Source organism: Bos indicus x Bos taurus, chromosome 13 (genome assembly GCF_003369695.1).
Source record: "Bos indicus x Bos taurus breed Angus x Brahman F1 hybrid chromosome 13, Bos_hybrid_MaternalHap_v2.0, whole genome shotgun sequence".
Taxonomy (NCBI): Eukaryota; Metazoa; Chordata; class Mammalia; order Artiodactyla; family Bovidae; genus Bos; species Bos indicus x Bos taurus.
In genome coordinates this window covers 20,536,272-20,551,003 of record NC_040088.1, presented here as the reverse complement: position 1 = coordinate 20,551,003, position 14,732 = coordinate 20,536,272, and positions in this window count along the sequence as shown.

Genomic DNA, 14,732 nt, shown 5'->3' with positions numbered 1-14,732 from the left:
GCCTCCGAGCCCCCGGGCCGCCGCGCTTGCCCTGCCCGCGCAGTGCCCGGCCCGCTCCGGCCCAGCGCCCAGAGCTGAGGGCACCGGGGGCCCAGCTGGGCCAGCCGCCACCCTACCCCAGGCCGCGGGGGTGGAGCCTCGGTGGGCGGGGCTGTATGTGGGTGCGGTTAACAGCGAAGGGCGTGGTCACCGGCAAGCTAGAAGGGGCTGTGGCGGGTTCCAAGAGCCAGAGGATATTCTGTGAGACTGCATGACTTTGCCCACAAAGGTCCATTTAGTCAAAGCTATGGTTTTTCCAGTAATCACGTACAGATGTGAGAGTTGGACCATAAAGAAGGCTGAGCGCCGAAGAATTGATGCTTTCGAACTGTGATTCTGGAGAAGACTCTTGACAGTCCCTTGGATAGCAAGGAGATCAAACCAGTCAGTCCTAAAGGAAATCAACCCTGAATATTCATTGGAAGGACTGATACTGAAGCTGGAGCTCCAATACTTTGGCCACCCAATGCGAAGACCCGGCTCATTAGAAAAGACACTGATGCTGGGAAAGATTGAGGGCAGGATGAGAGGGGACGACAGATGATGACATGCTTGGATGGCATCACCGATTCGATGGACATGAGTCTGAGCAAAATCTGGGAGATGGTGATGGACGGTGAAGCCTGGCGTGCTGCAGTCCATGGGGTCACAAAGAGTCGGACACGACTGAGCGACTGAACGACAACAACATGGGCATGGGGACATAAGGGTGTCCGGACGGGACCCAAAGTTAAGGCAATGAGAGCGTGAAGTGGGGTGGTCAGGGCCCTGGGGGCCCGGCTTCGTGCCCGGGCTGGACCCTAAGATCCTGGGCAGGAGACAGCCCGGCGAAGCTGTCGAGGGCCGAGGCCGTAGCTCGCAGCCATGGGATCACGAGAAAAAGAGACAGAACCATGGATCGTGGTGCGAGGCTTTGGGCTTTAGAGTGGGGCTGCATATGGCGGAGCGCCGGACTGCAGGGACACGGCTTGAGTTTAAGAGGTAGACCTCGAGCTGCAAGGGACTTCTCAGGCGGGCGGCTAGTGCAGGAGATTTGCGGGTTTCCGACTGTGGGGCGGGAACTCTAGGCCTCAATTACCTCATCTGTGAAATGGGGGTCCTAATAACCCCTATAACCCTCACAGGGACTGTGTCAGGGTTATATCAGTGGGGAAATATATTTTACTCTGTGAATCTTATGCAATCAATATAATCACTTTTATTTGTTGAATCCTTACTTTTACTGAATCCACTTTTTTTATCTGTTGAATTGACCAGGCCTAGATCTGAGCATTTTCACGTGTTTTCTCAGCTTTACAGTAGCCTCGTGAAGTAGCTACAGTTAAGAATACTCCCATTATACCGAAAGGAAAATTTTGATTCAGAAGATCTAATTGGCCCAGTTCACACATTTGTGAGTAGGGCAGAGCTGGGATTCAAACCTAGTCTTGTCTCACACCAGTGCCTGGGCACTGATCCTGGGCACTAGACAGATGAGGTGTGATCATTACCAGAAAAAACACACTACCTCACAGACCTCAACCAGCCCTCATATCTGCTCCTTGTTTCCATCTTCCACTCCTACCTGGGATGCTGTTGGACAATAAATAGGGCCACATCCGTGTATAGATTCCCTGCAAGTAGAATCTTCCACATAAGATACTATCAAGGGGAAGAACAAAAAAGCTCACAAGAAAACAGGTGGAGTGGTACAGAGGAGCCTGTTTTCAGGGCAGGAATAGAGACCCAGACAGAGAGAAGAGACGTAAGGACACAAGGTATGAGGGGAAGGAGGGGGTGAGCTGAACTGGGAGCGCAGCGCTGACATGCATACACTACCATGTATAAAACAGAGCTCGTAGAAAGCAGCTGAATAGCACAGGGAGCTCAGCTCGGGGCTCTGTGATGGCCTACAGGGGTGGGATGGGGGAGAGGAGGGAGGTTCAAGAGGAAGAGGAGATATATATACACATACATACACATATCACTGGTTCACTTTATTGTACAGCAGAAACTAACACAGCATTGTAAAGCAATTATATGATTACTCCAATAAAGAAAGAAAACAGGTACATATACAAGTTGTCCTCATCAAACATCTGTTTGCAAATAACTAGGGATGAACCCAAGTATCCAACAATTTGGGAGTGGCTCTACACCACTGAAAACCTCCTAAGGCTACATGCATAATGCAGATGCATTATATGTGCATGTACATATAAAAATAGATGTCATTTGTGCAGTTTGCTATATACATAGGTACATGAGCTGGCTGATTAATATACACTGTCATTTAAACTTCACATGAATTCTGCTCAGTCTGTATATTATCCCCATTTTATAGGTGAGAAAACTGAGGCACAGCGCTAGTAAGAACAGTTCTCTGTGCAAACCTTGGGTCTGTCTGGCTTCCAAGCTCATATCCCCCCTACTCCTTTCTGCAACACACATAGCAGCAAAGAATGATTTCACAGTTCATTCGTTCAATCAGTAATGCCTATTGACTATCCACTATGCCAGACACAGTGGTCGGTGTATAAATAAGTAGTTGTAAACAAGATAACCAGTGTCTCACCTCGTAGGACATACAGTCCGCTGTGTGGAGGGGAGGATCTCATGGTGCTTAAGAGCAGGAGCTTTGGATTCTGATTTTCCGAGTTCAAATCCCTACTGTGCCTTTTCTTCCTATCTTTACTGAGATATAATTGACATGTAACACTGTACCAGTTTCCAGCTCTGTGGTCCTGGGTGACTTTTTTAACATATAAGCTTCCATTTCATAATCTATGATATAGGAATATTAAAATTTCTCTACCTTGGATTATTATGAGAAATACATAAAATAATATTCATAAACCACTTAACACAGTTCCTGTACTACATAATTAGCATTCAAAAATATGAGTTATCGGACTTCCCTGGTGGTCCTGTAGTGAAGACTCCATGCTCCCACAGCAGGGAACACAGGTTCAATCCTTGATCATGGAACTAAGATCCCACATTCCTCTAGGGGTAGCCAAAAAACAAAACAAAAAAACAAACAAAAAAATGAGTCATAATAATCTCGGAAAACAGGCACCAATCAAATAGCTTTAAGTTAGAGTGATAAGTACCAAAACACCATAGACACAAGTAAAACAAAGAAAACCTAGGGTCTGACATATACCCGATACTCAATAAATATTGGATAAAACCCAAATGAACTTTTTGGCCAAGCCAATATATAGAAGAAAGAGACAAAGTGAGAAAGAAAGGAAGGAAGAATGGGAGGAAGATAGAAAGAAATTTAACACTATATATACACACATATTTATAATCATGGAACTAAGATTCCACATTCCTGTGGGATCATATATATATATGTGTGTGTGTGTGTATGCATTGATATTTTTAAAATATGCTTTTGCTTCAAGATTGTAGAGGAACCTGAGAAAATTGAGGCTAAACAATGATAAAAGAGAACAGCATTTTATTTGGCTTTTGAAAGCTTCATTCTGAAGGAGGGGGGGTTGGGGGGGAGGGAGGTGGAATCAGGCAGGAGGCAAGAAACCAGAGGGAAGATGAGATTCCTTTCCCAGGACCAAATCCGAAAGCCAGATCCTTAAAAGTCACCCCACGTACTGCCCTGCTTAAAAAAGACTTAATGAGCCCCAGACAAACTTGGTGAGAAAGAGTTCCTCCCCTGGGGGACTGTTTTCTATGGTTATAAAGAGAAAGGAGGAAGGAGAGGGGTGATGTGTATAGAATAAAAGGAGGCTAGCAGAGAAGGAAGAAGGATGTAAAGACAGAGAAAACAGTGGTGTGTGTGCGCGTGTATATGCGTGTGTGTATAGATGTGTACATGTATTTTTTCTGTGTATCTGTCAGAGAGAAAGAATGTATGTATGTGTCTCCATGATCATGCAGTATGGGCAATGCCAATCAGCTGTGCCCCCGTCAGTCCACTCACAGCAGTGCTATAGCTGGAGGAATACACTACCCCTCCACTATGTCAGCTGGTGCCACTCTGCTGTGGTTCAGAAATTGACCTTCCAGACACACACAGGCAGGACTGGCTCCTCACCAAACCCCAGGGCAGAGCTCCCAAGAGAAACCAGTTCACTCTCAAGAGATAAGAGAGAGGGACAGGGAAAGGAAGGAGAGAGGAGCCGGTCAGTTCACCAGTCTCAAATTCCCATAGAAGGTTCTGCAGGCTCAGGCTTTTGGACCAAGAACCTCAGGCCCTCATCCAGACAAGGAGGCCTCTGTGCTTCGGCTCCTAGGCAAAGAGCAGAGATTCCTACACTCCTGGCCTCCCAGACCCAGTGAAGGCTGTAATAATGAGAGTTTACATAACCAGCATGCTTTTGTGGATCATCTCATTTAACCTTCAAGAAAATCATAGGTCCTGTTATTATCCCCATTAGGCAGATGAGGAAACTGAGGTTCAGCGACAGGAAGTACTAAGCCCAGCAAGTCTGGCACCAGAGCTCGCTGTGACACCATACTGCACCCAGGGAGACATTTGGATCTCTGGGATCCAAAGAGGGTGGGAGATTTCCAAAATCTAAAACTGTGGTATCTTGTGGGATAGGAATCAAACCAAGTGCTGCCCTTACACACCACGTCTTAATCTTCTTATACTTTGTGAGGCAGGCACTGTCATCTCCATTCTACAGGCCAAGGCTCAGAGACAGAAAGCAATTTGTCCAAGATCATATAGCTAATAAAACAGAGCCTGGGTATGAACCAAGTTATTTCTGATTCGAAAGTTTTGGCCATTTCTGAGCTACCCTAAGATCCAAGTTAAAATCAGACTCTCAGAATGTTTAGGGAATTCAAATTGTAGGCTTGTGGAATTTAGAATAAAGGAATGTTAGCATCCAAAAAGGAGAAGGCAATGGCACCCCACTCCAGTACTCTTACCTGGAAAATCCTATAGACAGAGGAGCCTGGTGGGCTGCAGTCCATGGGGTCGATAAGAGTCGGACACGACTGAGGGACTTCACTTTCACTTTTCACTTTCATGCATTGGAGAAGGAAGTGGCAACCCACTCCAGTGTTCTTGCCTGGAGAATCCCAGGGATGGGGGAGCCTGGTGGGCTGCTGTCTATGGGGTCGCACAGAGTCAGACATGACTGAAGCGACTTAGCAGCAGCAGCATCCAAAAATCTTGATGTGGGGCTTCCCTGGTAGTCCAATAGCTAAGATTTGGGCTCCTTATCAGTTCATCTATTCACTCATTCAAAAATATTATTAAGTCTCTACTCTGAGCCAGACACTGGCTTTTGAATTTATTCACTCAAAAAATATTTATTAAATCTCTACTCTGAGCCAGTGAGGTGCTGGTCATAGACCATGAACAAGATGTATATAGTCCCTGCCATAATGGAATCTACAGTCTAGTGGGGGAATCTTTATTAAGCAAACATGCGTGCCTGCTAAGTCACTTCAGTCGTGTCTGACTGTTTGCGACCCCATAGACTATAGCCCACCAAGCTTCTCTGTCCATGGGGATTCTCCAGGCAAGAATACTGGAGTAGATTTCCATGCCCTCCTCCAGGGGATCTTCCAGACCCAGCGATCAAACCTGGGTTTCTTAGGTCTCCTGCATTGACAGGCAGGTTCTTTACCACTAGCGCCACCTGGGAAGCCCTTATTAAGCAAGAAAACAAGTCAAATAACTCCCAAAACTGATGTGTGCCTGAAAAAAAACTAACAGGGCACAATGATGGAAAACAGCAAGGAGGACCTATTGGAGAGTGGTCAAGGGAAGGGATATATTCAAACTAAGATGTAAAAGTTAACAAGGATCAAATAATGCTGAGAGGAAACAGCCTGTGCCAAGGATCTGAGGTATGAAAGACCTTGGCTTCTTTGGGTGGTTGTAGTTTAATGGCCAAGGGAGAAAGTGCAGAGAGGTCATGGGAGCCAGATAATGCAGACTCCATGAGGCAAGGAAGGCATCCAGAGTATTCCAAGCTGTCAGGCACTGGAGGGTTTTTGTAGAGAACTAACATGGTTTGCTTTATGGAGTTACCCTTTATTTTTATTAAGTATTTAAAATATTTAGGGGGGGACTTCCTTAGTGGTCCAGTGGTTAAAAATCTGCCTTCCAGTGCAGGGGACCCCAGGTTTGATCCCTGGAGGGGGAACTAAGTTTCACATGCTGCAGGGCAACTAAGCCCGTGTGCTACAACTACTGAGCCCCTGCACTCTAGAGCCTGGACTCTGCAACAGGAGAAGTCCCCGAGCACAGCAACAAAGAGCCCATCAGCCAAACTAAAATATATACATACACATTTATAAAAAATTTAAATATTTAGGAGAATTCCTTGATGATCCAGTGGTTAGGACTCTGCTCTCTCGCTGCCAAAGGCCTGGGTTCAATCCCTGGTCAGGGAATTAAAATCCCCCAAGTCAGACAGCGTGGCCAAAAACTAAAAATAAATAAACTAATAATTAATTAAACATTTAAAATAATGGAGACATCTAGCTAATGTGTAAAGAATAAGAAAACAAGGACTTCCCAGGTGGCTCAGTGGTAAAGAATCCACCTGCCAATGCAGGAAGATGTGGGAGACTCAGGTTTGATCCCTGGTCCAGGAAGATCCCACATGCTGCAGAGCAACTAAGCCCCTTCCCCACAACTATTGAGCCTGTGCTCTCGGGCCCAGGAGCCGCAACTGCTGAAGTCCCCACACCCTAGAGCCCATGCTCTGCAAAGAGAAGCCACTGCAACAGTTAGAGAGAGTGGCCTGGGCTCATTACAACTAGAGAAAAAAGCACAGCAGTGAAAATTTTGAAAATTAAAAAAAAAATTTTTTTAATAAGAAAATAATCATGTAAATAGCACCCAGTTTAAAGAATAGAACATAATCAAACCACCTGTGATAAGCACCCCCCTCCTTTATCACATTCCCACATCCAGAGACGATTTGCTCTAATCATGCCCTTATATTTTGTTACAGTGTTAATGTATATGTATGAATCCTAAAAAATCTATTGTTTTACTTTTTTTCTTTTTTTGCCTGTGCTCCTAGCTTGTTGGATCTTGGTTACCTGACCAGGGATTGAACCCAGGCCCTGGAAATGAAAGCACCAAGTCCTAACCACTGAATCACCAGGGAATTCCCTATTTTTTAAACATCTTACAAATGAACATTTCTCCTTCTATTATTTAGAAGTTATATCATCTAATTGTATTCACTCCAATCTCTGATCTTCAGTTACTCTCTTTCAAAGTATTTGCTGAGTTTGTTTAGTGTTTTAATGCTCGTTCTTTCTTAATCCCGCAAATTACATACCATGGTCACTTTATACAGTCAGTGTCTATTCAGCAGTACATACATGTTCACCATTTTCTTTACTCTTCACTCTTTCTTGCGTCAAAATTTTCTTTTGGGACTGTTTTCTTTTTTTCCGATTCCAAAGAAAATCTTTGAGAATTTCCCTTAGTGAGAGAGAGAGTATGCTAATGGTAAACTCTCTGTTTTCCTTTACCTGAAAATATTTTTATTTTATGCTTTTATTGAAAGAGAGCTTCATTGAGTAGAAATTCTAGGTTGGCAGGTTTTCCCCCTAGCATTAAGGATACTCCGTCCCTGGTCTTCTGGCTTCCACTGAAGCTATTGAGAAGTCAGCTGTCAATCAAATACTTCTTTCTGTACATAATCTGTCTTTGGGGCTTCCTTTCAAAAACCAGCAACCCAAATTTAATCATGAGAAAAACATCAGACAAATCCCTATGGAGAGACATTCTACAAAATAGCTGACCAGTTCTCAAAACTGTCAAGGTCATCAAAAATAAGGAAAGTCTGAGAAACTGTCAAGAGGCAGGGATCAAGATGATCCCCAAGGAAAAGAAATGCAAAAAGGCAAAATGGTTGTCTGAGGAAGCCTTACAAATAGCTGTGAATAGAAGAGAAGCGGAAGGCAAAGGAAAAAAGGAAAGATATACCCATTTGAATGCAGAGTTCCAAAGAATAGCAAGGAGAGATAAGAAAGCCTTCCTCAGCAATCAATGCAAAGAAATAGAGGGAAATGATAGAATGGGAAAGACTAGAGATCTTTTCAAGAAAATTAGAGATACCCAAGGGAATATTTCATGCAAAGATGAGCACAATAAAGGACAGAAATGGTATGGACTTAACAGAAGCAGAAGATATTAAGAAGAGATGGCAAGAACACAAAAAAGAACTATACAAAAAAGATCTTCATGACTCAGATAATCATGATGGTTTGATCACCAGCCTAGAGCCAGACATCCTGGAATGTGAAGTCAAGTGGGCATTAGGAAGCATCACTACGAACAAAGCTAGTGAGGGTGATGGAATTCCAGTTGAGCTATTCCAAATCCTGAAAGATGATGCTGTGAAAGTGTTGCACTCAATATGCCAGCAAATTTGGAAAACTCAGCAGTGGCCACAGGACTGGAAAAGGTCAGTTTTCATTCCAATCCCAAAGAAAGGCAATGCCAAAGAATGCTCAAACTACCGCACAATTGCACTCATCTCACACGCTAGTAAAGTAATGCTCAAAATTCTCCAAGCCAGGCTTCAGCAATATGTGAACCGTGAACTTCCTGTTGTTCAAGCTGGTTTTAGAAAAGGCAGAGGAACTAGAGATTGAATTGCCAACATCCGCTGGATCATGGAAAAAGCAAGAGAGTTCCAGAAAAAATCTATTTCTGCTTTATTGACTATGCCAAAGCCTTTGACTGTGTGGATCACAATAAACTGTGGAAAATTCTGAAAGAGATGGGAATACCAGACCACCTGATCTGCCTCTTGAGAAATCTGTATGCAGGTCAGGAAGCAACAGTTAGAACTGGACATGAAACAACAGACTGGTTCCAAATAGGAAAAGGAGTACATCAAGGCTGTATATTGTCACCCTTCTTATTTAACTTATATGCAGAGTACATCATGAGAAACTCTGGGCTGGATGAAGCACAAGCTGGACCCAAGATTTTCAGGCAGTCAGTTCAGTTCAGTCGCTCAGTCATGTCTGACTCCTTGAACACCCCATGAATCGCAGCACACCAGGCCTCCCTGTCCATCACCAACTCCCAGAGTTTACCCAAACTCATGTCCATTGAGTCAGTGATGCCATCCAGGCATCTCATCCTCTGTTGTCCCCTTCTCCTCCTGCCCCCAATCCCTCCCAACATCAGGGTCTTTTCCAATGAGTCAATTCTTTGCATGAGGTGGCTGGTAGAAATATCAGTAACCTCAGATATGCAGATGATACTACCCTTATAACAGAAAGCCAAGAGGAACTAAAGAGCCTCTTGATGAAAGTGAAAGAGGAGAGTAAAAAAGTTGGCTTAAAACTCAACATTCAGAAACCTAAGATCATGGCATCTGGTCCCATAACTCCATGGCAGATAGATGGGGAAACACTGGAAACAGTAACAGACTTTATTTTGGGGGGGCTCAAAAATCACTGCAGATGGTGACAGCAGCCATGAAATTAAAAGACGATTGCTCCTTGGAAGAAAAGTTATGACCAACCTAGACAGCATATTAAAAAGCAGAGACATTGCTTTGCCAACAAAGGTCCATCTAGTCAAAGCTACAGTTTTTCCAGTAGTCATGTATGGATATGAGAGTTGGACTATAAAGAAACCTGAGTGCCAAAGAATTAATGCTTTTGAACTATGGTGTTGGAGAAGACTCTTGAGAGTCCCTTGGACTGCAAGGAGATCCAAGCAGTCCATCCTAAAGGAAATCAGTCCTGAATATTCATTGGAAGGACTGATGCTAAAGCTGAAACTCTAATACTTTGGCTATCTGATGGGAAGAACTGGCTTATTTGAAAAGACCCTGATAATGGGAAAGATTAAAGGCAGGAGGAGAAGGGGATAACAGAGGATGAGGCGGCTGGATGGCATCACTAACTCAATGGACATGAGTTTGGGTAAACTCCCGGAGTTGGAGATGGACAGGGAGGCCTGGTGTGCTGCGATTCATGGGGTCGCAAAGAGTCAGACACAACTGAGCGACTGATCTGAACTGAGAAACTGTCAGAGCTAAGAGGAGCCTAAGGAGACAGGACATCTAAAGGAAATGTGGCATCCTGGATGGGATCCTGGAACAGAAAAAAGACATTAGGCAATAAAAACAAAAGTTTTTTAATTAAAAAAAAAAAATGAACTTCCCTAGTGGTCCAGTCGTTAACACTATGCTCCCGATGTAGGGGGCACAGGTTTAATCCCTGTTCAGGGAACTAAGATCATGCCATGAGGCAGGGTCGAAAAAGAAAACAAAAACCAAAAACAAGGGGGCTTCCCTGGTGGCTCAGTGGGAAAGAATCTACCTCCCAACGCAGGCGACATGGGCTTGATCCCTGATCCAGATCCCACACACCTCAGAGCAGCCAAGCCCATGGGCCACATATGGAGTTATGCTGTAGAGCCCAGGAGCCACAAGCACTGAGTCACCACACTGAGACTCCTGAAGCCCGTGGGCCCTAGAGACGGTACTCTGAAACAAGAGAAGCCGCTGTGATGAAAAGCCCGCACACTGCAGCTAGAGTAGCCCCTGCTGCCTCGACTAGAGAAAGTCCAGGCACAGCCAAGATGACTCAGCACAGCCAAAAACAAGCAAATACAATTATTAAAAAATAAAAATCAAGAAAACCTCTAGCCGATGTCAACATCAAAGAAAACAGTCAAAGTATCCAACAAATGTGTGTGAAGGTCTACTCTTAATTGGTCAAGGAACTGCACCCTCAGATCACAAGACAGAAAAAGGTAAAACCTATATTTTTTTAAAAGTTAAGAGGTTGTTTAACAAAATAATTCCAGGGACTTCCCTGGTGGTCCAGTGGTTAAGAGCATGCCTGCCAACGCAGGGAATATGGGTTCGATTCCTCCAGGAAGATCCCACATGCCGAGGGGCAGCTGAGCCCGTGCTCCACAACTGCTGAGCCCACATGCTGCCGAAGCCCATGCACCCTAGAGTCCGTGCTCTGCAACAAGAAAAGCCACCGCGGTGAGACGCCCACACACCACCGCTGGAGAGTAGCCCTCGCTTGCTGCAAAGAGAGAGAGCTCACTGGCAACAACGAAGACCAAGTGCAGCCAAAAGTAAACTAAGTAAATAAACGTAAAAAAATAAAAACAATTTCAGTTTTAGGGTTAGGCAGTTCCTTAAATGTTATAAAGCATAGTTATCATATGATCCAGCAATTCTATTCTTAGGTATATGCCTGAGAGACATGAAACCAACTGATGAGTGGATAAACAATGTGATATATTCATACAGTAGATTGCTATCAAGCAATAAAAAAAAAATACTGATACAGGATACAACAAGAAAGAACCTCAAAAACATTGTACTAAGTGAAAGTCTCTCAATCGTGTCCGACTCTTTGCGACCCCATGGAATTCTCCAGGGCCGGAATACTGGGGTGGGTAGCCTTTCCCTTCTCCAGGGGATCTTTCCAACCCAGGGATCGAACTCAGGTTTCCCATATTGCAGGTGGTTTCTTTACAAGCTGAGTCATAAGGGAAGCCCAAGAATACTGGAGTGAGTAGGCTATCCCTTCTTCAGGGGATCTTCATGACCCAGGAATCAAATCAAAAGACCCTGCATTGCAAGGTCTCCTGCAATGCAGGCAGATTCTTTACCAACTAGCTATCAGGGAAACCCAAGTGAAAGAAGCCGGTCACAAAAGACCGCATACTGAATGATTCCATTTATGTGGAAGGAATAGGCAAATCTATATCACTAGGCAAATTTTTAGAGACTGAAAATAGATGGGCAGCTGCCTAGGCTCGGATTGGGAGAAGAGAGTCTATCAAGGGGTGAAAGGGTTCTTTCTTTCTTTAACTGGGGTGTAGTTGCTTTACAATGTTGTGTTAGTTTCTGCTGTGCAATGAAGTGAGTCAGCTGTATGTATACATATATCCCCTCCCTCTTGGGCCTCTCCCCCTCCCCACCCATCTAGGTCACCGCAGAGCACTGAACTGAGCTCCCTGTGCTATACAGCAGCTTCCCACTAGCTATTTTGCACATGGCAGTGCACACACATCAATTCAAATCTCCCAGTTCATCCCACCCGCTCCCCTCCTCATGTCCATGTCCATCCTCTAGTCTGTGCATATTGGGTCATCTGTACTATATTAGCAGATTCCACGTATAATGTGTTAATATACGGTATCTGTTTTTCTCTTTCTGACTTACCTCACTTAGTATGACAGACTCTAGGTCCATCCATGTCTACAAATGATCTAGCTTCATTCCTTTTTATAGCTAAGTAACACTATGTGATAAAAATGTAATGAAAATCCATTTAAAGTATGGTGATCATCACACAACTCTGTAAATATAATAAAAATGATTGAGTTATACATGAGTGAACTTTATGGTAGATGAATTGTATCTTGGGCTTTCCAGGTGGTGCTAGTGGTAAAGAACCCACCTGTCAATGCAGGAGATGTATGAGACACAGATTCGATCCCTGGGTCGGGAAGATCCCCTGGAGGAGGGCATGGCAATCCGTTCCTGTATTCTTGCCTAGAGAATCTCATGGACAGAGGAGCCTGGCGGGCTACAGTCCATGGGGTCCCAAAGAGTTGGACACAACTGAAGTGACTTAGCATGCATGCAAATTGGGTCTCAGTCAAACTGTCTATCCATAGAGTTTCAGTTTAACTACAATTAAAAATTTACAATTTTCAGAACCAAAGATTCTACTGTCATACTTGACTCATATTCTCCAATATGATAGAAAAGGTCTAAAATGGATAATACAATAACTCTTTCCAAAAATGTTTGAGATTTACATGTAACCATCCTTCATGAGTTGATTTTCATGAGTTGATTTATTTTCATAAGTTGTATGACTCAGATGTTGCAGAAATACTTGTGCATGAAAATAGTTTTTGCTCTACCCCTTTCATTCTTAGCTGCTCATAGTGTATTTTTAGGTTTTACCCAGCACTTTTAGATTTTTTTGAGCAAAAGAGTTGTTCAGAAAAAAAAAAAAAGAAATAGAGTTGTTCAGAGTTATCTAATCCACTAAACTGCTGGCTGATTTATGCTTTTAAAATAACTCTCTGGCCACCAAATAGAATATGGACAATATGGGGGGAGGGGGGGTGGATTAGAAACAAGGAGAGTATTTCGGGAGGGAGGCCCTAAAGAGCCTCACTAGCCCTGTTTCCGGAGCCCAGTATGGGTCACTCACAAAGGACACTGTCAACAAGCAGGAGCCAGGCTGATGCTGGGGGTCATACGGATTCCACAGCCTAGTGGCACATCTGGCAGGTGCCAGCAGAGGGCAGCAGAGAGCCAGGGCTGCAGAGTCTGCAGGCTGGCCATCCAGCTCTGGCACAACAGAGGGAAATCTAGGAGAGGGTGGGAGGCAGGCATCCTTGAGGTTGCCACTTCTGAAACATTTTCTTCTCTTCTGCAGATCAGAATTACAAATTCACTTCACAGATGGTGGTAATTATTATTGTAACCATATTATACCAGTCACCATTTGTTGAACCCAACCCAACGGCACACTCTCAACCCCCCTCAGTGGAAAGAGAACCCATTTGGGTGTCAGACTGACTTGGCCTCAACCCTGGCTCTTCCATTAACATCGAATGTGCGTGTTAAGTCGCTGCAGTCATGTTCCACTCTTTGCGACCCTATGGACTATAGGCTCCTCTGCCCATGGGATTCTCCAGGCAAGAATACTCGAGTGGGTTGCCATGCCCTCCTCCAGGGGATCTAACTGACCCAGGGATTGAACTCACATCTCTTAACATCTCCTGCATTGGCAGTCGAGTTCTTTACCACTGGTGCCCCACTAACATCATACGACCTCTAATAGCTTTCTCTTTGGAGAAGGCAATGGCACCCCACTCCAGTACTCTTGCCTGGAAAATCCCATGGATGGAGGAGCCTGGTAGGCTGCAGTCCATGGGGTCGCTAGGAGTCAGACACGACTGAGCGACTTCACTTTCACTTTTCACTTTCATGCATTGGAGAAGGAAGTGGCAACCCACTCCGGTGTTCTTGCCTGGAAAATCCCATGGATGGAGGAGCCTGGTAGGCTGCAGTCCATGGGGTCGCTAGGAGTCAGACACGACTGAGCGACTTCACTTTCACTTTTCACTTTCATGCATTGGAGAAGGAAGTGGCAACCCACTCCGGTGTTCTTGCCTGGAGAATCCCAGGGACGGGGGAGCGTGGAGGGCTGCTGTCTATGGGGTCGCCCAGAGTCGGACACGACTGAAGCGACTTAACACCAGCAGCAGCAGCAGCTTTCTCTTTGAGTCTACTTTCCTTGTCTATAAAATGAAGATAATAAAACAAAACGTTGGAGGGCTCTGAGAGAATTAAATGGGCTCTGTGTAGGTGCCTAGCACATGGGAGGAACTCCATAAATTTCAATCCCTTCTCTGGCTTCTATAGATTATTTTATTTAGATGAACGTTATTGATGTTACTCAATGGACATTCTCTTGGTGCATACTCTATGCCTAGATCTATCCTGGGTACTTGGGGACACATGGGTGGATCTCCCGGATTGGCAGAAGCCAGGAAAGCACCCACGAAGACTATCTGATTAAAAGTCAGGGTTCCAAATACCTGTTGCCTTGCATTAAATTTATGTTGCACCCCTCAGTTTATGACCTTGGGCAGGTGATCCTATCTCTCTGAGCCTCAGTTGTATCATCTATAAAATGAGGATAGTTGCAGTACCTAGAGGATCAAGGTGACAATTAAGTGT